The following is a 22,560-nucleotide window of genomic DNA, read 5'->3' as shown; positions in this document are numbered from 1 at the left end:
ACCAAAAAATGCAAACCTCCAACACTAAAATAAATGAACTCCAAACCCAGCTGAATGTCTTTCCCACTGGCCAATCCTGTTGTTTTTCCTGACAAAGAATGGGGAATTCTGCAGGACAGGAGACCTCCCTGCCCACCCTCAGATCCCTTCCTTGAGGTGGATCAGCTCAGCTTCTCTGGGCTTGTCCTGGCAGCAATGAACACCCCCAGAGACCCAAATCCCACCTGGGCTCTCCTCTGCACCAAAAGGACGTCAAAGGTCTCTCAGGCCATCACAGAATCACCTTCCACTAGCCCAGGTTATTCCAAACCTTGTCCAACCTGGCCTTGGACACTTCCAGGGATGGGGCAGCCACAGCTTCTCTGGGCAACCTGTGCCAGGGCCTCCCCACCCTCCCAGGGAACAATTCCTTCCTAAAGTCTCATTTAAACCTCCTCTCTGTCACTTTGAAGCCACTCCCCCTCGTCCTGCCACTCCGTGCTCTTGTAAATTAATGTTTGCAGCAGCTGCCAAACAGCTCCAGTGCAGCCAGGGAGGGGAGTGGTGTGTCCTGTCCTCCCAGCCCTGCAGCAGGATCTCAGCTCTCCTGGAAGGACACGCTGGTGGCAGCAGCACGTTCCATTAGTTTTCCCAGCTAATGAAAGACCTCAGGCAATCTAATTCCTGCTCCTTTCTGGGGAATCGTGCCAGGTATATTCCCAGGCCAATTATTGCTTTCACAAAGAGCTCTAAATCTGTCAACAAGCAAAAGTGTGAACTACAGTATAAAAACCCTGTTACGACTGGGAGCCAATTGTTATAAGAGGAGTGTTTCTTCTTGCAGAGGGAACAGTGAAATCTGGCTGTGTGACAGCCATCCCACAGCACCACTGCCCAGCTGATGTGTTAGACACTCTTAGGCCATGCCAAAAAGTTTGTGCTCCTTGTTTTTTATTGATAAATAAATGCTTATTCTCGGACATGTCAATATGATAAATATTTTTCCAGCTACTGTGGGAAATTTCAAGAAGGTTCCAACAACTTCCCTCACTGATGGGAATAAGAGCAAAGGCAGATAATGGATTTTTACCTACAGAAGTAACATCTCAATGCATCTGAATGTATTGATGTAAAAATTACCATGTGTAGGAATTCTGCAGTTTTCCCATGGAAACTCTGTGTAGGAGAGTAATTCAGCATAGGCTGAATTGTGGAATATTCCCTAAGCCAAGTCTCAGGGCTGGGTGTTGACCCACCTTGGCTGAAGATCTGGAATTGCCAAAGCTTTGCTCGGAGAGTCCTCAGGAACACTTTGGATTTCATGGGGTACAGCTTGGAAAGATGTTCTATGGGAAAAGGAGACAAGATTTTATAATCAGATGAACTAAAACTACAGGATTGATGGGGGCTGTCAACCTAATTATGGAATGAATCATGTCTGGCTCTACAGTTATTAGTCAAAGTAATTCATTATTTGCTTAAAAATAACATTAAAATTCAACCAATGAAACCACTTATTGATGGCTGCTCTTTTTTTTTGCCTTGTCTAAATGTCATCCCTGTTAAGAAAACGTAAAAGAAAAAGTCGTTAAATCATCTCAGGCATTAAAAAAAAAAAAAATCCATCTTTCATCATTTAAAGAAATAGAAAAGTGAGACATTATCTGACAAATACAGAAGTTCGAAAATTCAGATCCTCATCGGGATCTAAACCAGATCAAAGCTGCCTGAGGTGGAAGAGAACATTTCATAGAGCAGAAGGACCATGTTTGAACACTCTACAAGCCTGAAGTGACCTCAGTGACCCGATCCTGCAGCAGACCAGCTCACCCTTCCCTGTTCCCCCCGGCCCTGGATGAGGCTGATGCCCAAAGCGGGGGCAGAAACAGCCCAACAGCAGCACGTGCCTCGGGCAGCAGGTCCTGGGGGTGGGTGATGACCCTTCTCCAGACTTCTGGAATGCTCTGCTCCTGCAGAGCCGGCTCCAAAAGCCCGGGGTGACACCACACCTCCCTCCCTGGGGCCTGCAGGGCTCTGCTCAGCCACCCAAGGCCCTCTCTCTGCTGCAGTGACCTACTTTCACATTCTGCTTTCACCAAGTTTAAGAGGAAAAAAAAAACCACCCAGCCCCAATTCCCGCCCCCCCTGAGTGCCTCAACAACAAAACCAGGAACAAAGAGGCCAGTGAGGACTTTTTAACTTGTTCTTTAACGTTCTTAAGCTGTTGTGGAAAATAAATACGACTCAAATCCTGTAATTCATCCTTCCATACCTGAGGCAATACAACACAATATGCATTTTTGTAGGCTGGCTTTTTGCTTCCAATAGCTTTGTAATAGTCTTATCCAAAAGATGAACTGCAAATGCTTTTCTTTTTTTTTCTTTTTTCGCATAAGATGCTTTCCTCTGTTGGTAGCAAAGATTGAAGGAATGACGATTTTCTTTTAAGATCTACGGCAAATAGGACTTAGATTTGATTATTTACTTTTGAATATTAGAGACTTTAAATAATCTGCCTGCGAAAGACAAATAAATTAAGCCTTCAGAACAGTAAGAACATAGTTTTAATCGTGTTTTTCAAGAGGAAAAGCATAAACTCTAAAATGTAGGTTATTTATGGTCCCTGAAATATCACTGCAGTTACAGAGCGAGAAGATTCAATGGCCTGAACTGTTTGGGCATTTGAAGAAAAAGTTAAAAATATGTTAAAATTCCAGATAAGGTGAAGAAAGAGAATAAAGGATGAGAATTGTCTGGCTGAGTCCCATAAGCACAAGACATGTTCTAGCAGGCAACAGATGTCCCCAGCAGCAGAGACCTGAGTCAGCAAACCCTGTTTAGCACATACTGTTTAGACTATTCTGCTTTAGGTACACAGTCCTGATACCATTACTTAGGCAGCTTAATGGTCACATGCACAGGCATTGCCAGTGGTGCTGTTCTGTTGCCAAACAGATGTACAGTGCTTTTTACAAACCTCCTTTACCATTTTATTGCTCTAGAGAACACACAATGGCCTGTTTCTGCATCTTTATAAAAAAGGCTAATTCTACCACTTAAATATGCTACATGAGGTACATGAATGAACACATGAGTTAAAACATTTCATGATAATAAACCCAAAAACTATACACAAGCATGTAAACAACTGATAAATTTGCATTAAAATTTATCAGAGCAGAAAAGCTTTATTCCCAGTCTTTGGAGAAAAAGTTAGTGTTAATGTTTTTACTTGGTTAACTCAAATCACTTCAGCATTTGTTAAGAACATAAGTCACCAAATCAGGCAGACCAGCACAGCCATCCCAGTGTAGCTGCAAGCTGATTATCCTATGGAATCATTAATTATTTTGATCAGGGAGTCCCTTATTCTGCCAAAAGAACTTTCTGTTGTTGCATCAGGATGCCTTAAATCTCAACCAGATAATTCTTAAAAGTCATTTTTTTTCTCTTGAAATAACTGGCAAAACTACTTGTGCTTAGAACAAGCCCCAAATATACAAGATTTCACTGCACCCAAGGCTGGAGGTCAAAAATTAGTTATCTTACATTCCAGTCCACTCAACAAAATTCCATGAGTTTATTCATAAGTAAAGGTCTTAGGAAGTGCAGGACAAAGCATCCAAAAAATCCAAACACTTCTAATACTCTCAGTCATGATAAGAAAAGATGTAAAAATGACAAATCCTACCTCTGAGGAACCCATCATGTTCTAGGAGAAACAATAGCAATCAGAAAAGTTGTTTGACATTATTCTGGGAAGAAAAAGACATTTACAGAGGGATTTCGTGGGGAATTAAAACCCAAATCCAAAAAACAAATAGGATTTGATGATGAAGCTCCTACACAGGACTTACAAAAGGCTCCCCCAGTTTAAGTCTATTAGAATGTATTATATAAGGACGTATGACAAATCAGCTGTAATCTGGATAAATACAGTGCCTGGAGCTTTGTTCAGCAAGCAGGGACACAAGGAATTACATCTCTTACTAGGGAAGCTGCCCAGCCAGGAATTTGCCACCAAACTTGAAGACAAAAAAAAGTAGGAGTCCACCAAAAGAAGATAGAGGCCAGAAGGATAAAAAAAGTGCTCTGAGTGCAGCAGCACCCTGGCTCTCATTTTATATATATAAATATTTATATTATATTGTATTATATTATATTTATTATAGGAAAAACAGGTTTTAAGAGTTTGGGGGAGAAGATAAAGAAGTCAATTTGCACATGAGCAAAGAACCACATGACTGATTTCATGGTCACATATCTATGGGAGCTGTTGCCTCAGTGTGATCATGGGAGAAATTAGACTTGGAAGAAAAGAATAGAGAAATAATATTTCAGAGGTGTCTAAGCTGTTAATAACCCTAGAAACAATTTCTTTTGTCTCTATTTTAAATTTTATTTAAATTTATTTAATTAAATTTCTATTTTAAATTTCTGAGAAAATTTAAAACAGAAAACCTAGCTAAGAAATTCATAGAAGTAAATTCCACGTTCCCAGAAATGGACTAGGAAAATCAGATTTTTTTTTAGCAGGTAAAACAGGACTTGTCACGGAGGAAACAGAAGATGTGATATGGACAAGACTTATGTATGGGAACACATGCTATAAACCTACTATGGAAACTGTGCAAGTAAAACCTGAATATTAGAGAACTTTTGATTAATGTCTCTCCTTCCTGCATTTCCATCTCTGCATTCAGTCTCTGAATTAAAATGTTTTGATGGTGGATTCTGCCAGTCCCCAGCACAGACATTTCAAGACACTGCAAGAAATATCTCCAAGCTGAACGTGCCCCACCATCCTTTTAATCCATTCCCACTGTTCCCTGCAAGCCCAGCCACTTGTGCCATTGATTTCCACAGCCTTCAGATCAGCCCCGTGGGACTGAGAGATAAATGTATTCCAGACTCCAGGAGGAAGGTTTAAAAAGAGAGGGCAGGGAGATTAATGCATTTGTAACCCTTGTTTCCACAGGGCCAATAAAGAATAAGAAGGATAAAGGATTACGACTCAAAACAATATATCCTTAAAATACAGTGCTTGGAAAGAGCTGCACTGATCTCAATGACATGGATATTTTCTCCGTTCCAGAAAGTGGGCACATGCCCAGAGAACCTGTGACTGCTCCATCCCTGGAAGTGTCCAAGGCCAGGTTGGACAGGGCTTGGAGCAACCTGGGATAGTGGAAGGTGTCCCTGCCCATGGCAGGGGGTTGGACTGGGTGAGCTTTAAGTCCCTCCCAACCCAAACCAGTCTGGGATTCCATGATCCCCAGACGTGGATTTGCCACAAGGATTCATCACTAGGAGGAAAATCGTGGGATATTGGGAAGAAATTCTTCTCTGTGAGGGTGGTGACCCTCTCTGAAGTCAAAAGAAATCTCATAATTAAAATTAAGATTTTTTCTTTCGTGGTACTCAGGAGTAGAATTTTCCAGCCTGAATTTTGCAAGGAACTCCTTGCTCAGGTGCCGTTCAGAGCACGGGGATGCCGAGCTTTGTCCTTGGAACCTCTTATTTCAACGAGAGTCCTTTGGAGCCTCACAGGCTTCCCGTTGTCACCAAGTCCAAGGAAGATATGAAAAAGTTGGATGGGAATGACAGGGAGATTAATGCATCAAGAAAGCCCTGGGAAATCTCCACTGTTACCCAGAGAAGCACAGGTTGCCCAGAGAAGCTGTGGCTGCCCCATCATCCCTGGAAGTGTCCAAGGCCAGGTTGGAGCAACCTGGGCTAGTGGAAGGTGTCCCTGCCCATGGTAGGGGTTTGGAATTGGATGGTCCTCAAGGTCCCTTCCCACCAAAACTGTTCTGTCATTCCATGCTATGAAAGCCCCCTCAAAAGACACTCCCTGACACCCTAAACAGCTGTTCTGCACATAAATGTGATATATGGAATTTATAGGTAATTTGACAAAATACTGTGCCTGAGGTGCAGCATATTTAAGAATTAACACCATTATCAACACTTTAGTCACAGCTCTTCATTCTTTGCCATTATAATTTTGCATTTAGCAGCTAAACTGAATATTTCTCTCCCTCTTCCCTCAGTGCAGGCAGAGGAAGGTCCCACCTCAGCCAAAGCGCCACCAGCACCCCCCTGCAGTCAGGTTTGGGAGAGGAGAGGCTCTACAAAAGCACCTTCACCCAGAGCTGAATTTTGCCCAATCTCTTGTTGAAATCAGTTCACTTCACGCAAGTTTAAACTTGCTTTTCTTTCCTCCTGCAACCAGAACCAAGAATTATTATTTAATTTTTTTTTTAAGGCTTATTCATGCTTGTTCATCAAGGACTTGCTGCAGATCCAATCAGCCAGGCAGCACAAGGTGACTCAGAGCTGGCAGGTCACAAAGAAGCAGCAGAGCACAAATAGAAAGTGCTTATTTAAAATCAGTTCTGGTCAATATAAGGACTTAAAAATTTCCCCCAGACAACAGTCAGATAATTTCAAATAACGGGGGTATTTGAGAAAAATCGTTCTCTGCTGGTGGATATTCTCTGAGTCACATTGATCAAATGACTCATGAATTATTTAGTCAGCTCTTAACCTTACGAGGGAAAATTACTGATTTTGCTTCATATATCATATTATGGAATCAAAATACAGGGAAAAATACCATGACAAAAGTGGCACAGAAACAGCCCATCAGCCTGTGTTTATCTGCCCTGTAACAGAGAAACAGGGAGAGTTTGAAACTGCAAAGTTAGAGAGTGGTTCTGCCTTCCCTGGAGTCTCCAAAACCCTGTAAAGAGGATTTTTCCCTTGTATAGCAGAAAAACACATTTTGATTTAGATTAAAATCGTAAATATTCTACTTTCATTTCAAACAAAGCCACTGTTTGTGTATAAACCGAAGCTGAAACAAATATCCAAGTGAAAAATACCAAAATGAAGTATTTATGTCACTGGATTAACATGGGTGGGGGAAAAGCACTCAAAGTTTAAAGAGAGTTTTCTAGTAAGAGTTGAAAATTTTGTCCTTTTTTTTAGCACTAAACTACACAGAGAACAGTAGATTTTGCAAGGGGAAGAAACAACAATACCATAAATAAAAGTTACAGTCAAGAAAAATAATAAATCCTCTCTCCTCGTTAATACATTATTAAAAAACCAACACTGTGGTTGAAGCTGGACAACACCAGGAGGTACAAAATGAGCGTTAAGCCCTTGAAATAAAACAGCTGGAGATTTCCCAGGGGTTTCTTTGGTCCATTAATCTCCCTGTCATTCCCATCCAGCTTTTTCATATCTTTCCTTGGACCTAGTGACAACAGGAAGCCTGTGAGGCTCCAAAGGACTCTCGTCGAAATAACAGGTTACAAGGACAAAGCTCAGCCCTGAATGGCACCTGAGTAAGGAGTTCCTTACAAAATTCAGGCTGGAAAATTCTACTCCCAAGTGCCTTAAAAGAAAAAAAATCTTACTTTTAGTTTTGCACCTTCTTTTTGACTTCATAAAACCTGTGAAAAAAAAACACTTAGACTTTTTATTTTCAGTGGCCTCACGTGGTAAAGTTTGGGAATCGTCACTCTGAAAGTGTCCCTATCTCCAGTTCTCAATGGAAATGGAAAATACAGGAAAAAATATTAGGAAAAACTGTTATTCAATGTGGTTTGGTTTTTTTTTAACATTTCTATTGTTCTGCAAATTAATACCTGTCTTAATTCAAATTAAACCTCGGTGGTCCTGAAGGGAGGACTCAGCACTGATGACACCCTCACCAAATTTCCTGAATTCCTCTCAGATTTAGTGTTTATTAGGAGGTAGTTCATGACAATATTATACAGGGCTTAAAAATAAATTGTTTGGTGATGTATGGGGTTGTCACCTCTCTGGAAGGGAACATTTCTGCTCACAAGGAACTTGGATGAAGTGTTATTTTAGGAGAAGAACTCAGTACTTTTGTCCTCTGTCCCTCTCCTCTGCTCTGGAGTAAAATCCACCCCAGGAGGATAAGAAAAAAAGGCCCCCAAAAAAATCAATATAAATATTTCTTCCTTCAAATCACAATTGGCAAATTAGATCCACATTTCTTTGAGAAAAATTGCTTTAGTGTGAAGCATCTCTGTCAAATGAGATTTCAAATATCTTGTGTTTCCAAGATTCCCGTGGTTGCTTAAATAATGCATTTACTACATTGAAAGAGTTATCCTCTGGACTGGATTTGTTGACATAATCCAGAGGTATTTTAGCATCATATTTCACATTTTGGAAGCTATTTTGCCTCCATGTGCTCATTTGGTGCAGTCTGGGGATTTGAGATGTTGTCTTTGACACGTAAACAGCTGAGACTGATGGCCAACCTCGCAAATGAGAGAGGCAAAGATAATTCCATCTCCCACAGCAGGACAGGAGAGCTTCAAACTGAACTGAGGGTGAGGAGACTACTAGAAAAAGGCTGATTATTTTATCTGCTGAGTGAAATTGCCTCATTCAGAGAACACTTCTCACTGTTCTACATCTCAAAGACACATGGGAAGGGTCACAGAGACACAGTAGAGGAGCAGTAGAAACAAGCAGGCCAAGCAAAGTCAGACTTACATCACTTATAATGCAATTTCTCAGCACACAGACATTGATTTTCCAGGCAGGGGTGAGTAATTTAACATCAGGTATCATTCTGAATGTGTTGTCCTTTGTTTGAGATAATTTTCAGCAGGTTTGGGACTGCCCAGCTGCTGCAGTTAAATCTTAAACCCTGTTCTGGCAAGTGGGCAGGAAGGCACCACACAGGACAACCAAACTTCAACAGTCCTTTGATAATTTGATTTGATAACTGGTCACATTTGATAATTGATTTCTGAGATCCCAGCTGGAGCACTGCCTCCAGCTCTGGGATCCCAGCACAGGAAGGACATGGAGCTGTTGGAGAGAATCCAGAGGAGGCACCAAGATGATGATCAGAAGGATGGAGCAGCTCTGCTGGGAGGAAAGGCTGGGGGAGCTGAGATTATCCAGCCTGGAGAGGAGAAGCTTTGGGGTGACCTGATTGTGGCCTTCCAGTGCTGAAGGAGCTACAAGAAATATGGAGAGAGACTGTTGACAAGGGATGGAGTGACAGGATAAGAGGGAATGTCTTCCAACTGCCAGAGGGCAGGGCTAGGTGGGATATTGGGAAGGAATTGTTCCCTGGGAACAATTCCCAGGGTGGGAAGACCCTGCCCAGAGAAGCTGTGGCTGCCCCTGGATCCTTGGGAGTGTCCAAGGCCAGGTTGGACAGGGCTTGGAGCAACCTGGGCTAGAGGAAGGTGTCCCTTTGGAATGGAATGAGATGAGCTTTAAGGTCCTTCCAACACAAACTATTCTGGGATTCTATGATGATAATGACTGTCAGTGTATAAACAAATCAGCAGCATAAACCCACTCATAAATAAAGCAAAAAAAATAACCTTATTTGGTCCACAAATATAAGAAACCAAATTGCTTTCCTTGATTACTCATGTTCAAGGGACACTGGCCACTTCACAACTGAATTTGCTGTTAAAAAAATCTCATTTTGAATTCAGCTCTAAAGCAAAACCAATTGCATTTTTAGGAGCAAAGAGGACATTCAAACTTGAATGTAGTGGAAATGAACAGTAGAAGCTGTTCAGGCTTAAGGTCAACATATATTAACAATCAGAGAGCCAAAGCAAATTCCTTAGAAATGAAACATTTAATAACTGTCCAATGGTAACCCAATTATGAAATTAGGACAACTCGACAAGAAAACTCCTTTGCAGCTGCAAAGCTTCTTGAAGTTTTTAAATTTTAACATTTTGCCATTGGATTTTCTTTTTTGGTGAAGAAAAGAAATTTCATAGAATTGCAAAATAAATGAGAAAAAACGCAGCAGGACTTTTTTTTTGGGGGGGAGGGGGTCAGAAATATAAAAGAAAGAGTTTTTTCCCCCTAAACCACGAATTATCAATAAGTGGAAATCAGCACATTTTACAGTTTATGATGCACCAGTATTTAAGCTTCTGAATCAAAATGCTGCTGCTGGGAGTTGTGCCTTCCTTCCCCTCATTTTAAATCCCTTTGTCTCTGGAGCAGGAATTACTTTCTTTTCTCTCTTCCAGGTGGAAAGGAGGCCAGGAGCAAAAAATTTAATCTATTCAAGAGTAGCAGAATTTGTCAAAGCTTGATCTATGGCTCACTCTGCCTCAAAAAAAACATCATTTCATAGAAAGTTGATGTGTTTTTTTCATTACTGAGGCAGCTCTCTGTTTAATAACAGCATTCCAACGTGTTATTGATCTGTGTATTGGAACAATTCTTACCATTCAGGTTGTCACATGGATATAATACACATTTACCAATGTTTTCTACAAGGTCAAGGCCGTGCACATGGAGTGGATAAAGAAATTAAACATAAGGCACATTCTATATGGTCTTACACTATTCAAACCTGAGAAATACTTAAAATACAAGCTATATTTATCAAGCAAATATATTCATTTAAATAATATTTCATTTGGGTTGTGTTTATTACATTCTATTTTATCTTTTATTCTATGAATCTGAACTTAAATTCAGACGCAGAATATTAAGACCAAAAAATATCTGAAATATCTTATTGACTTCAGTCTGACCCCTCTGGACACATCAATGCAATTGAGAATTTTCCCTGAAGATAATTCCATGCTCAGTTTTTACGTGAAAGATTTAAGTCTCCACTTTGAACAAATTGACACTAAATATAATAAGAGCTCTGGGAACCGAAGCTCTTCCATGAGGGACAGATGCTCCTTTATCTCTGCAGGGAGAAAAGAATCCCCGAATAGTTTAGGTTGGAAAGGACCTTAAGGATCATCCAGTTCCACTCCCTGCCATGGGCAGGGACACCTTCCACTATCCCAGGTTGCTCCAACCTGGCCTTGGACACTTCCAGGGATGATGGGGCAGCCACAGCTTCTCTGGGCAACCTATGTCAGGGCCTCCCCACCCTCACAGGGAAGAATTCCTTCCCAATATCCCATCTAAACCTCCCCTCCTTCAGCTTGAAGCCATTCCCCCTTATCCCATCACTCCATGCCCTTTGGAGCACCTTCTGCTTCCTCTCCTGTTTTATGTCCTGGGATCTCACTCCCTCTTACTTCCATTTGCTGATCCCTACAACCAGCAGGTAAATCCGGCCTGGAATCTTCCACCCACCCCATCCTTTCCTGGGTGCATGAATATGGAGTCATTTTTACAGCAGAAAATCCTCCCAGTTTCCCAGCTCAGCCTGGCAGATGCTTCCTGTTCTTGTAAACAATTTTGGAGCCGTAAATGCCTCTGCTGCAAATCGATGCCTCTCAGGTATAAAAAGATATATTGTCACAGGATAATATCTCTCCCCCCCTTTTTTTTTTTTCCTGCTTTTTTCAATGCTGTCAAAACAAATGCTTTGCTTGAAAATAATTCCTGCAATATCTCGGAGTCCCCACTCGTTCCACAAATACGAGCAAGTCAAAATTAAAGGGATTTGTCATCGCGGAGAGTCAAATCCGGGAACTAAACGTGAGCCACATCCCATCCCAGTGCTTTATGTGAGGGGAATCAGCTCCTAACAGGAGAAAAATTGCCCATTTGGGATGCTCCAGGTGACACATTAGACAGAAACATTCAGACAGTGCAAGAACAGGATCCCTGCTATGTGGGAAAACAGATTTTGCTGCTTGTAGAAGTTAAGAGGAATCAATATCCAAAAGCTTTGTTGCATGATTGTGTTGCCTGGAATGACTCCAGGTCCCTCCCCACCCCACCAATTTCCCAGGCAGTTATGAGCCTGTTGTCCCTCTGACATGGCTCTTCCATGGGGATTTATAGGATCTGCTTATTCCACTGCCTTTTTCCCTTTATTTATGTTTAATGAAGAACCATCAGGTGTCCCTGTGCTGTAACTCCTTCAAAGAGAGACCAGATTGTTTCAAAATCAAAAAGCAATCTAAGAGTTTAGTCTGGTGCATCAAATGAGGGTTTCCCATATGGAAGGTCTTTCACGATTAATAAATTCATTGGAAAAATGAAAAAAAAAAATAAAAGAAAAGCCAAGGAAAAAGGATTAATTAGTCTCAGAGTTCAGAAGGTGTGATTGCACAGAATCAAAGCAAAAACCATAAGTAAGGAGAAAAATAGAGAACCACCAAAAAATTATGTTGCTGAGAGAAGTCTTAGATATCAAATTATTTTAAAATGGTCCTGCAGTGCCAAAGCAACTAAAGAAAATGTTCAACCAAATCTTTCTAGGCAGGGTCATTTTTAAAAGTGGTATTAAAATACAAATCATAGCACAAAAGAACGTCTGTAATTTCAGCAGATGATTACTAACTGCACTAATTAAGGAGCTCTAATTGACTCCATCGAAGTCAAGAGACAATTCATGTGTATACTGCTGCAAGACTCAGTAATCATCATCTCTGCAAAGTAACTTTTAAATGAGTTATCCTGCAGCTTTTATCACCCAGAGAGCTGCTCTCAGTCCGTGATTTGCAGATCCCAAGGGGCCATGGATTACTTTGGAGGCACTGAAGGTAACCAAGAAAAGCCTGTTTACTGTCAGTACACCTTCCCTGGAATCTTTCAAGGCTCCCAAAATTGAGAAAGATAAGAGAGAGGGGACAGAGGGAATACATTTTTTTCCTGCTTTATGACTTTATTAAAGCTTTCAAAATATCAAACGATATCTTCTTGCTTGCCCTTGAAGAATTCCTGTTTTCCTGCCCTTCTTAATTACAGAGATAGAACATTAAAAATTCATTTAAATGCACAAACCCCAAACATTTTAACCACTGCTTCTAAAAAACAGGTTTAATGCCTTAAAACTTCACCTAAACTTGTTATTGAAAGTGGGAAAATGAGAATCACAGAATAGTTTGGCTTGGAAGGGACCTTAAAAGGGGTCTCATTTTATGTTGTCTCATGACCTGGTGGAAGGGGTTGGAACTGGATGATCTTTAAGGTCCCTCCCAGCTCAAACCATTCTGGGATTCCACGATTTATCCCTATAATGCTTTTCTTTAAGTTGAAGCCCAACAAGAACAATCAGTCCCTCAACTTCCTATGAAATCCCTCTATGGATTTGCAGCCTTTTCTTTATGGTCATGCCCTTCCTCCAAACCAAACACACTGAGCTTTCCTGGCCTCCAACACCACAAACCCTTCACCCTTTGATTTACACTCCCCAGCTCTCTTATTTATCTTCCTTTTTTATAAACTTCACTGTCAAAAGCTTAATGTTGCTTTTTTAATGTGACCTTCCCAGTCCAAAATTGAAAGGACCGTATTTTTTTCATTTATAGCCAGGGTTTTACAGGGGACCAAAAACTCAAAAATTGAGAACTTACCTACTCCACCACGTCCCTGGACAGCCTATTCCAGCACCTGACCACCCTTTTAGAGAAGAAATTTTCCCTAATATCCAATCTAAACATTCCCCTGGTATAACTTAAGAATACTCATCCCTGTGTCCCCATCACATGCAGCCTTTCCCACTCCAAGAGTTTGGTGCTGAGCACTTAGACAGCTCCAGGGAGAGGTTTTTCCCCACAGCCTGTTGGAGGAGAGAAAAATAACCATCTAAAGAGTTAAAAAAAAATACATTTAGAAATTTTAACTCCCAGAAACCCCCCCTGGGTCTCACCTGGTTCTGTGGATTCCTGCAGTTCTTTGGGGAGCACAGTGGAACAGGAACCATCAGCTCCAGACAACTCCCCCCAGGGCTTCCCCAGGTGTGTGGGGATGAGGATTCAGGTGATGGCATTTAAATAAATCTCCTGCCAGATCAATTCTCCTTTAATCCAGGTTCAGCTAGGACAAGGAAAGATAAGGTTGTGCTTAAGCCCCTAAAATGCAGTCTCATGTCAGATAAACCCAAAACCACGGTGTATATAAAAAAAACCTTGTAAAGGAGTGATTTTTCACAGTGTGGGAGCACTTTATACTTATGAATCTGATTGTAAACAAGGACCCTAAATTTCTTTATGTTGTTGGTACCAGTCCCTGTCCTGGCTACAAAGCAGAGATTTACACCACCTCAGTGCCTCATTCTACAATGTATCCTCTCCCATTCATCTGAGTGAGCAAACAGACTTCAAATATACATCAAATATACTTCAAAGATTAGGCACACCATTTCAGAAACCCCACCTTGTGGCAAGCACCGTGAATTAACCTCCTGGACATTATCAACACTTCAGAGCTATTTCTGGAGGAGATAAAAAAAAAAAAAAAAAGGTTGAAAAAGTTGCCAAAGTTTTAGAGCTCTAATGAGAACTGTCATTGAAAATTTATTTTATTTTGTTGGTTTTTTTTTTGTCTCTGAATTCCAAACATTTGTTCACTTGGTTGTTTATTTAAGGAAATAATTATATTTGAGCATAAGGTGCCTTTGCATGGGGAGGTGAGCACTGGACTGAGGATGGGTTTGGCACTTTGGGAGCTGTGACAAACCAAAAAATCTTGGGCTGCTGCAGCATTTGGAAGGTGCCAGCAGAGGCTGTGAAAGGCTCCAGGACCTGCTGGGCTCTGGCAGAGCTCAGGAATGTGGGATAACGTACACAGGAAGGCAAAGGTGCTGCAGAAGCAGCAAAGAAGCAACATCTGTGGTAGCTCCCTTTGCCTGGAAAATTAAGCTGTTCTATGCTCCATAATGCACTTTCCAGCTCTTTCTGCAAGGTATTATTGGAGAAACATTAAAACTGCCTCATGCCTGGAAAAAAGGATTGATTTAAAATCAGAAATAACTGTTAGGTGAGAACCTTAGCCCAGGGCAAGCACTACAAATCTGCCCTTTGTAAACATATAGAAAGGAGACGAAAAATCATTAAGGAGATGAAAAATCAGTTCAGCCTCTGATGATGTGTTGCACAGGAGGACCAAGGAAGGACAATGATCCCTGTTCACTGCTGGGTGGTGGGTATGAAAAACCCCTCTTTTGAGGTCAGGAGGCATTTTCTGCTTGAAGAAATGTATTTACAGACTGGGGCCGTTGTTGTGCAAGAAGTGGATGTTCTGTGCTGGTCAGATCAGCTTAACTGGACTTGAGCCTGAGTGGCACCTTCTGCTGTCCCCTTTGGTGTCCATGGTAGGAAAACTGTCTCACCTGCATTTGGCAAGAGCTGGAACCATTGCCACCATTTGATTTCCACGTTGTGGAAAGGGAAGTTTCTTCCCTCCATCCCCAGAGCCTCAGGCTGGGGGTTCAGCAGCACATCCAACGCTGGCAGATGGCCCACACACCACTGCCCCCGAACACTTGTTCATAGCCAGGAATAAAGATTTGCAGAGCTCCAAATAAATCACAGTTTAACTTCCCTGATCGAACCCGAGACCGCTGGAGCTGAGAACTGCACGCGGCTCCTTCGCCGGGCGGCTTCAGGAGGGTCCCCCCGGTTCAGGAACACGAACAGCATCAATAAATTGGGCTGCTCAGCACAGCCCTGTGGCAGCTCCCACGCTGCTCCAGTCGATAGGAAAGATTTCCTCTAATAGCTTTGGAAAAGGGCTGGAGCACAGAGCCGGCTGCCAGCTCAGGGGAGTCACAGCAACACAACATTTTGAGTGCCTGGAAAGCAAGAAAACGATGCAGAATGAAACAGAGCACGGCCTGAAAAACTTAACTGAGTGTAGCAAAACGAGGCCTGAAGGGTTAACTCTGAATGCATACCCTGAGTAAAGAAATAAGAGAACTAGAACTCAAGGACTGACAGAAAATAACACATACAGAAATCTGACATGCTGACACAAGAACATAAAGGAAAGGAAATAAGAGAACACTAAGAACGCTGTCATACACGTAAAGAGATATGTGCTAAGAACACTGGAAGATAAGGGGAAAAAGGAGGATCAGGGTCCAGAAACTCCTGCCAGATGTTCAGAAACCCCTGCCAAATACATCTAGTAGTCAGCCAAATTAAAGAAAGTTCAAAAGTTTACCTGAGAAAGAGGAGTAAAACTAAGACCCCTGAGGCTGAAGTAACAGGACGTACCACCAAGATAATCCCCAAAATGAAGACCATGCCCCTGACTCCGCCCTAACTCTGCCTGTTATGAATATTATAACTAGATGTTGCAATACTATGAATAATCATGAAAAATTATGTAATCTCTCAACAAGAATTGTATAAATAATCCAGCTGTTCACTGCCTGCTCTGGAGCTCTTTGTCCAGCGTGAGCTGGGAGTTCCCCAACGCTGCTTTGCAATAAATACCTCCTGCTTAAAGACTAAAAACTCTGTCTCTGAGCAGTTCCTCTGCACCTTTTGGGGCAAAATTCGGCATCAGAATGCATGGATTTCCTCAACTGAGGAAAAGGAGCACGGAAATATTAATTCAACTATGTGAAAACACCAATTATTAATATTTTCAGCCAGTTCCTTCTCTCAGCAAGCAGCTCCACTGCCTCTCACCATCCATGTGTCCACACATGTACCCAGAGATCCATAGGAACAACCACTTCTTGATTTCTGCACCAAAGTTACTTCCCTGCCTCTTCAATAAGCAGAGGACAAAGGGAATATGCCTCTGCAAGGCACAGGAATTCTGTGACAGTAAAGCTGATGTCACTTCAGATTACCAAGTTCTGCCTAAAGTGCAACACAAGCCCCACAGACCAATTTCTATCCTTTTTTAGTATTCCTGCCTACATTGACAATGTATAAATGAGCACAGTTGTTGTCTTAATGTATTTAGGGAGACATAAATCTGAAAAAAAAAATCATCTTTCTTCTTCACTAGCAATCAAATCCCGTTTTGAGCTAAAATAAACATTTGGGGAAAATACTTAAACACCGGAGGATGAGCTAAGAGTGTAAAATTTGGCTGAGTAATGAGTAAATAGGGGCATGAACTACCTATAAATATTTGATGAATGAGCTGAAGTGGGAAAAAAAATTATGTAGGGTGATGTAAGGGGGTACAGCTTAAAGGGATGGGTCTTTTTGACCATGAGATAGTAGCTTGTGGAATAAGACTGTGATATCAGATTGTCTCTCATGGGAAGAAATATAAACACTATAATATAGATTACTTCAGATATGATTGGAGAAAATACCCTAAAAGCTAAAACATGCAGCAGATATTCCAGGATTTGAGGAGAAAACGTGGAAATAAAATTGTGGCAATGGTTCCAGCTCTTGCCAAATGCAGGTGAGACAGTTTTCCTACCATGGACACCAAAGGGGACAGCAGAAGATGCCACTCAGGCTCAAGTCCAGTTAAGCTGATCTGACCAGCACAAAATGTCCACTTCTTGCACAACAACGGCCCCAGTCTGTAAATACATTTCTTCAAGCAGAAAATGCCTCCTGACCTCAAAAGAGGGGTTTTTCATACCCACCACCCAGCAGTGAACAGGGATCATTGTCCTTCCTTGGTCCTCCTGTGCAACACATGGCTCATCATCAGAGGCTGAGGTGATTTTTCATCTCCTTTCTATCTGTTTACAAAGGGCAGATTTGTAGTGTTTACCCTGGGCTAAGGTCCTCATCTAACTGCAAAAATTGATGTGATGTATCTTTTTTACCTTTTAGATTTGCCTGCTAGTCCACATTATTATATATATTATATATATATATGTAGAGAGAGAGATATTATTAGATATATACCAGTAAATAGATGATATATCTCCATTTAAATACATAATTTGCATATATTCATGTAAGGAAAGACTGGGCATGACACTCAGTGCTATGTCACAGTGTTTGGTCATAGGCTGGACTCGATCTCAGAGGTCTTTTCCAACCTAACAGATTGTGTGATATATACATATATAAATATACATAAATATATATATAAATATATAAATACATAAATGCATAAATATATAAATATATAAATAAATATATAAATATATAAATATATAAATATATAAATATATAAATATATAAATATATAAATATATAAATATAAAACCTGTGGTGTGCAGAGAAGAGAGTTCTCAAGCCAAGCTTATTGAGATTCAAAGTACAACAGACCTTTTTACCATCAGATGAACACGAATATTTCGAGGTAAATTTGCATTTCATAGCCAGGGGCATCATTTGCAGGTGACTGAACAATCAATTAAAACAGCTCAGGTAGGTTTTTCTGTAAGGTGTTTTTTTTTTCATATAACCAGGTCACTGCTGCTTATTCACATGGTTTGGGGCATTTTAGACATTAATAACACAAAGTTTTCCTCAAGATTTCTGGTACTGTCTCATGGGTTTACATTTTATTTTGCCCAAGCTGATGGAGGACCAAACATGCAACTTCCAACACCCTGGGACACTGAGCAGCCCTAGCAGAGTTATAGATCTGTGCTGCTGTGACCATTTTTCTATATTATTAATTAAAATTTACAAATTAAATGCAGTCCATGAAGCCCTCACAAAATGTATCAATGGTGATTCCAAGTCTTTGGACTTTGGATAAAGTGAAAAATGAGTCTTTGAGGGTGGTAAAAACTTGGAATGTGTTGCCCAGAGAAGCTGTGGCTGCCCCATCCCTGGAACATTCAAGGCCAGGTTGGATGAGGTTCTGAGCAACCTTGTCCATGGAAGGTGTCCCTGCCCATGGCAGTGGGTGGAATGAGATGACCTGTAAGGTCCCTTCCAACCCAAACTATTGCCATGGTCTGAGTCAGCAAAACTGATGGATTTGGGAGTTTTTTGAGCCTCAGGATCACAGAATCCCAGAATATGCTGAGTTGGGAGGGACTCACAAGGATCATCGAGTCCAACCTTGAGCCCTGCACAGAATCATGCCCAGGAGTCACACCCTGTGCCCCAGAGGATCAGCCAAACACTTCTTTGCTTTCAAAAGCAATCATTTCCTGGTCTCTATGTTATTTATAACCACTTTTCTATGATTATTTCCAATTTCTCTGTCATGTTCAGCTGCATTTTTTCATCAGCCTCCCATTCCAGCTCCAAGCCACTGCTTGGTGTGAGCCTGTTAAACAGATCCTGAACTCCACAGCCACAGTTACCACAACTCTTATTTCCATTAGTCATTAATAATTGTTCTTTCTTGGGATAGATATTTTTAGCTGTCTGAACAAAGGCTCTTATGCATAACAGGGTTCAACACTTCTGTGATTGAGCTGCCTCCTTTTTTTATGGTTGGATTCTCAATCATGGAAAAACAATTTTATCACTAGAGCTGAGTCAATCATCCTAAAAAATACATGGCTAATGTTTGGGTTTATTTCTTTTTTCAGTAGCTGTTCATCAAACACTTGTGAATAATGAATGTATAACTTCTCATCAGACGTGATATGTAAATTCTGGGCTCGACCCATCCAATAATTTATTTACCAAGAACAGTTTGAGCAGGGCATCAAAAAGCAGCAAATTAATTCTCTATCAACAGCCAATTGAACTTTCTGACTCTGTGTAGAAGTGTTTGCAAACCAGGGGCACAAACTGTTGTGGATGAGAGGAGCTCTAGACAAAATTTATTAGAGAAAGGACCCCCTTGCTTTCTAAACTCCTCCTGAGTCCAGTCTTAGCCTCAGACTAAGGCAACCGTTTAAGTCCAACTTTGTCCCACAGGGTTAAAGATGGCAAGCTGGGCATATTAATATAAATGAATTATTTATCATGACAAATGATCAGACAAAAGGTCTTAATCAGAATTATTTACCACAGAGTATAAAAGCTAAAACTCCTGGTAGGATAATATAAAATCGGGTAGTGCACTATATCAAAGCAATTATGTCAAAGCAGTTATATCAAAGCAATTATATTAAAGCTGACAACAAGATATAATCATTAATTAGAGGTTGATGTAACTCACCAAACCAAAGCCTGTGAGCAGATCTCTCTCTCTGAACCTCCAGGAGTGTCCCCATCACAAGGGAGAAACTCCACACACTCCAAGGAGGGTTAAGGTGGAAGAATCTGATGGTCTGGAAGTGGCCTGGGCTTTTAGAATATAAAGGGACTGATTTAGTCAAGTGCCCAGGTCAGCTGAGCAGCTCATCCGCCAGATCTTTGCCTCACTATCAGGAGATTAATTTGGGGTTGATGAGCCAGACTGGTTTTAGCAGAATTCAACACCAAAGCCTTGCAAAACAGGGCCTTGTTTGAGTTGTTTGACCACATTCCAAGAGCAAAATGTCCCGTTACACACACACACACACTGCCCAGGAAAAGCCAAGGCTTCCCTTCCCAACCTCCCTCACATTTCCAGCCAAAAACTCTCCAAACCCAACAACATTCCACCTCAGGGATGTAAAACCTTTGCAAACCCTTCCCTCTTGGTTCAGCATTCGAATGGTTTCCTTGATTAAAATGTAACCTCTCAGGTTTATTCAAGCACCACCTCCAGTTTTGCTGTGGCGTGGCCAAGGTTCAGTTCTCCTTTTCATTAAAAATATTTGCAGTGGCTTGGAATGATTTGGTGTAGAGTACACCAAGTGTCTGCTTGGATGCCTTGGATTTTTCCTCCCTGCAATCAATGTAAATCTTAGAGGATATTTTGTAGAGAGGCCAAACAAATAAAACTGCATCTCTTTCAATATATATGTATATTTTTTTTTCCCCCAATAGTTACACTTCAGAAGGAAAACAGAAAGCTTTAAATATAAATTATTATTCAGTGCTCACAAAAGCAATGGGAAAACAATACAGAGTATGGAAGTTTTATCAGCAAAACAATTCAGGTTTTGGATGGAGTTATAATAAAGTATATTATGAAGGGTGAAACTATTAAATCAGTTTATTAATATAACTTTTCTAGGAATTTCAGGGTGTGCAATCTGCTTTCTAGATGAGAGCAACCAATGTCAAACAAGATTTATTTCACAGATGATTAAAAAGATCAAGAAATTCAGGCTCAAAATACTGTAATTTAGGTATTTTATGTGCAAGCCTTTACTTAATCCCTTTGAAGCCCATTGAGCTGCCTGTATATTTATTTACTTCCCATGAAAGAAGGATTTCTTTCTTATTTAAGGGGTGGTCAGAAACAGGGAGACAGTGAAAATTTCACAGGTTTGGCTTTTCTATCTGAAGAGCTGGAGTTTGTCCAGCTGATTCCAGGAAATTTGTCAGCCTTCAGAATTTTGTAATGCAGATGCTCTGCTTTATTGATCTGAATTTAATAATTAAAGCCTTGTCCTCGCATTTACAAAGCAGAAGCATTTAAAGCCCCATGATTTAGTTATGTCGTGTGTTGCTCTAGTAAAGCAATCAAGTGAATCACTGGTCAGTCAAATATGCAATGACATGTCTAAAACTATTCCCTTCACAGTTCATGAGGGGAAAAAAAGAAAATAGCTGGATTGAGAACATTTTTGCAAATCAAACATCTCAGTTAAAAATGTCAGCCTGTATCAACTGAAATATTTTATCCTGGATCTGACAAGTTTAAGTAAGATTTGTGTGTCTGTTGGGTCAGGTTTGAAACCCAAATTAATTCTGGACCAGAAAAAAATCAGATTGCTGTCCTTTACAGAATGTCAGAGTATCACCCTTTTGCAACTCTGCTGCCAAAAAAAATAAAGGAGAAGAGGTAAAGAAATGGAAATTGCCAAAGCAGAGGCTTTTGTGCAAAGAGTCCTGAGATGTTTTTTGTACATGACAGAACAAGGGGGAATGGCTTCAAAATGACAGAGGAGAGGGTTAGGTTGGATATTAGGAAGGAATTGTTCCCTGGGAGAGTGGGGAGGCCCTGGCCCAGGTTGCCCAGAGAAGCTGTGGCTGCCCCATCCCTGGGAGTGTCCAAGGCCAGGTTGGAGAAACCTGGACTAGTGGAAGGTGTCCCTGCCCATGGCAGGGGGTGGGACTGGATGAGCTTTAAGGTCCTTCCAACCCAAACCATCTCATGGTTCTATGATTTGAATTTTTAAATGAGAAGAGGAGATATTTGATGTGTTTCACCAACGTCGTGTTACTTATAAAAATTCCAGTCGCTGCCGGTCCCCTCAGCCCTGGGTGTTGTGGAGACATTCTCAGCTCAAAGGGAGTGTCACCTCCCCACATCCCTGTGTTCAAAGCACAGTGTGGAGCTGCACAAAGGGAGGCCTGACAGTGCTGGGAGCTCTGAGAGGCAACATTTGCACAGCCTCTCTTTGTGCGGAGGAAGGAAGGAGGAAATCTTCGGAGGTGAAGTTGCTATAATTAATTTCCTGTGTGTGCACTTTGCTCACACAGTCAATTTGTCATTGTAGGGAATAATTTACTCCTCTCTCCCCAGACTTCTGAGGAGCAAAGTAAAAGACTTCAGATATTGCAAAGTAAAAGACTTCAGGTATTGCAAAGTGTGCAATACTGATGATAAGGCAGAAAAATCAGTGCTCCTGCAAACCCTCCCATCGCTTTGAATCCTTTCTTCCAGCTGGGCTTGAAAAGAACTTTCCATCAAAGCCAGGAGAAAACTATATACAATTTTAAACCTTTGGCTGACCTCTTGCTTCCAAAGGGTTGTGGCTTAAACCTCTGGGTCCTTCCAGCTTTCTTTGTTCCTGTTAGAACTTCCCTGCCCGCGTCCTCCGTCCCCCCGCACGGCTCAGCCCGGGCTCTCACTCGGCTCCCTCCTGCTCTGCTGGGAGCCCACATAGATGAGAGGCTCTGTGACCTTCCCTTCAAACACAAAACACAAAAGGGAAAGGATGAAACCAACGGAAGC

General features: G+C 41.2%; 1 long non-coding RNA gene across 1 annotated transcript; it reads right to left on the bottom strand.

Moving 5' to 3' along the window:
• Positions 1-1,235: 1,235 nt before the first annotated feature.
• Positions 1,236-19,956, bottom strand: LOC127468603 (uncharacterized). Its single transcript, XR_007903608.1, has 3 exons — positions 19,726-19,956; positions 13,589-13,755; positions 1,236-1,325 (listed from the first exon to the last, which is right to left on the bottom strand). It is a non-coding gene; the product is annotated as an uncharacterized LOC127468603 (long non-coding RNA).
• Between the last annotated feature and the right edge of the window lie 2,604 nt (positions 19,957-22,560).

The sequence above is a fragment of the Manacus candei genome, unplaced genomic scaffold (genome assembly GCF_025592945.1).
Source record: "Manacus candei isolate 608988 ecotype Guabito, Panama unplaced genomic scaffold, ASM2559294v1 h1tg000015l, whole genome shotgun sequence".
Lineage (NCBI taxonomy): Eukaryota > Metazoa > Chordata > Aves > Passeriformes > Pipridae > Manacus > Manacus candei.
The sequence above is the reverse complement of the archived record's forward strand: the minus strand, read 5'-3'. Positions and strand labels throughout refer to the sequence as shown.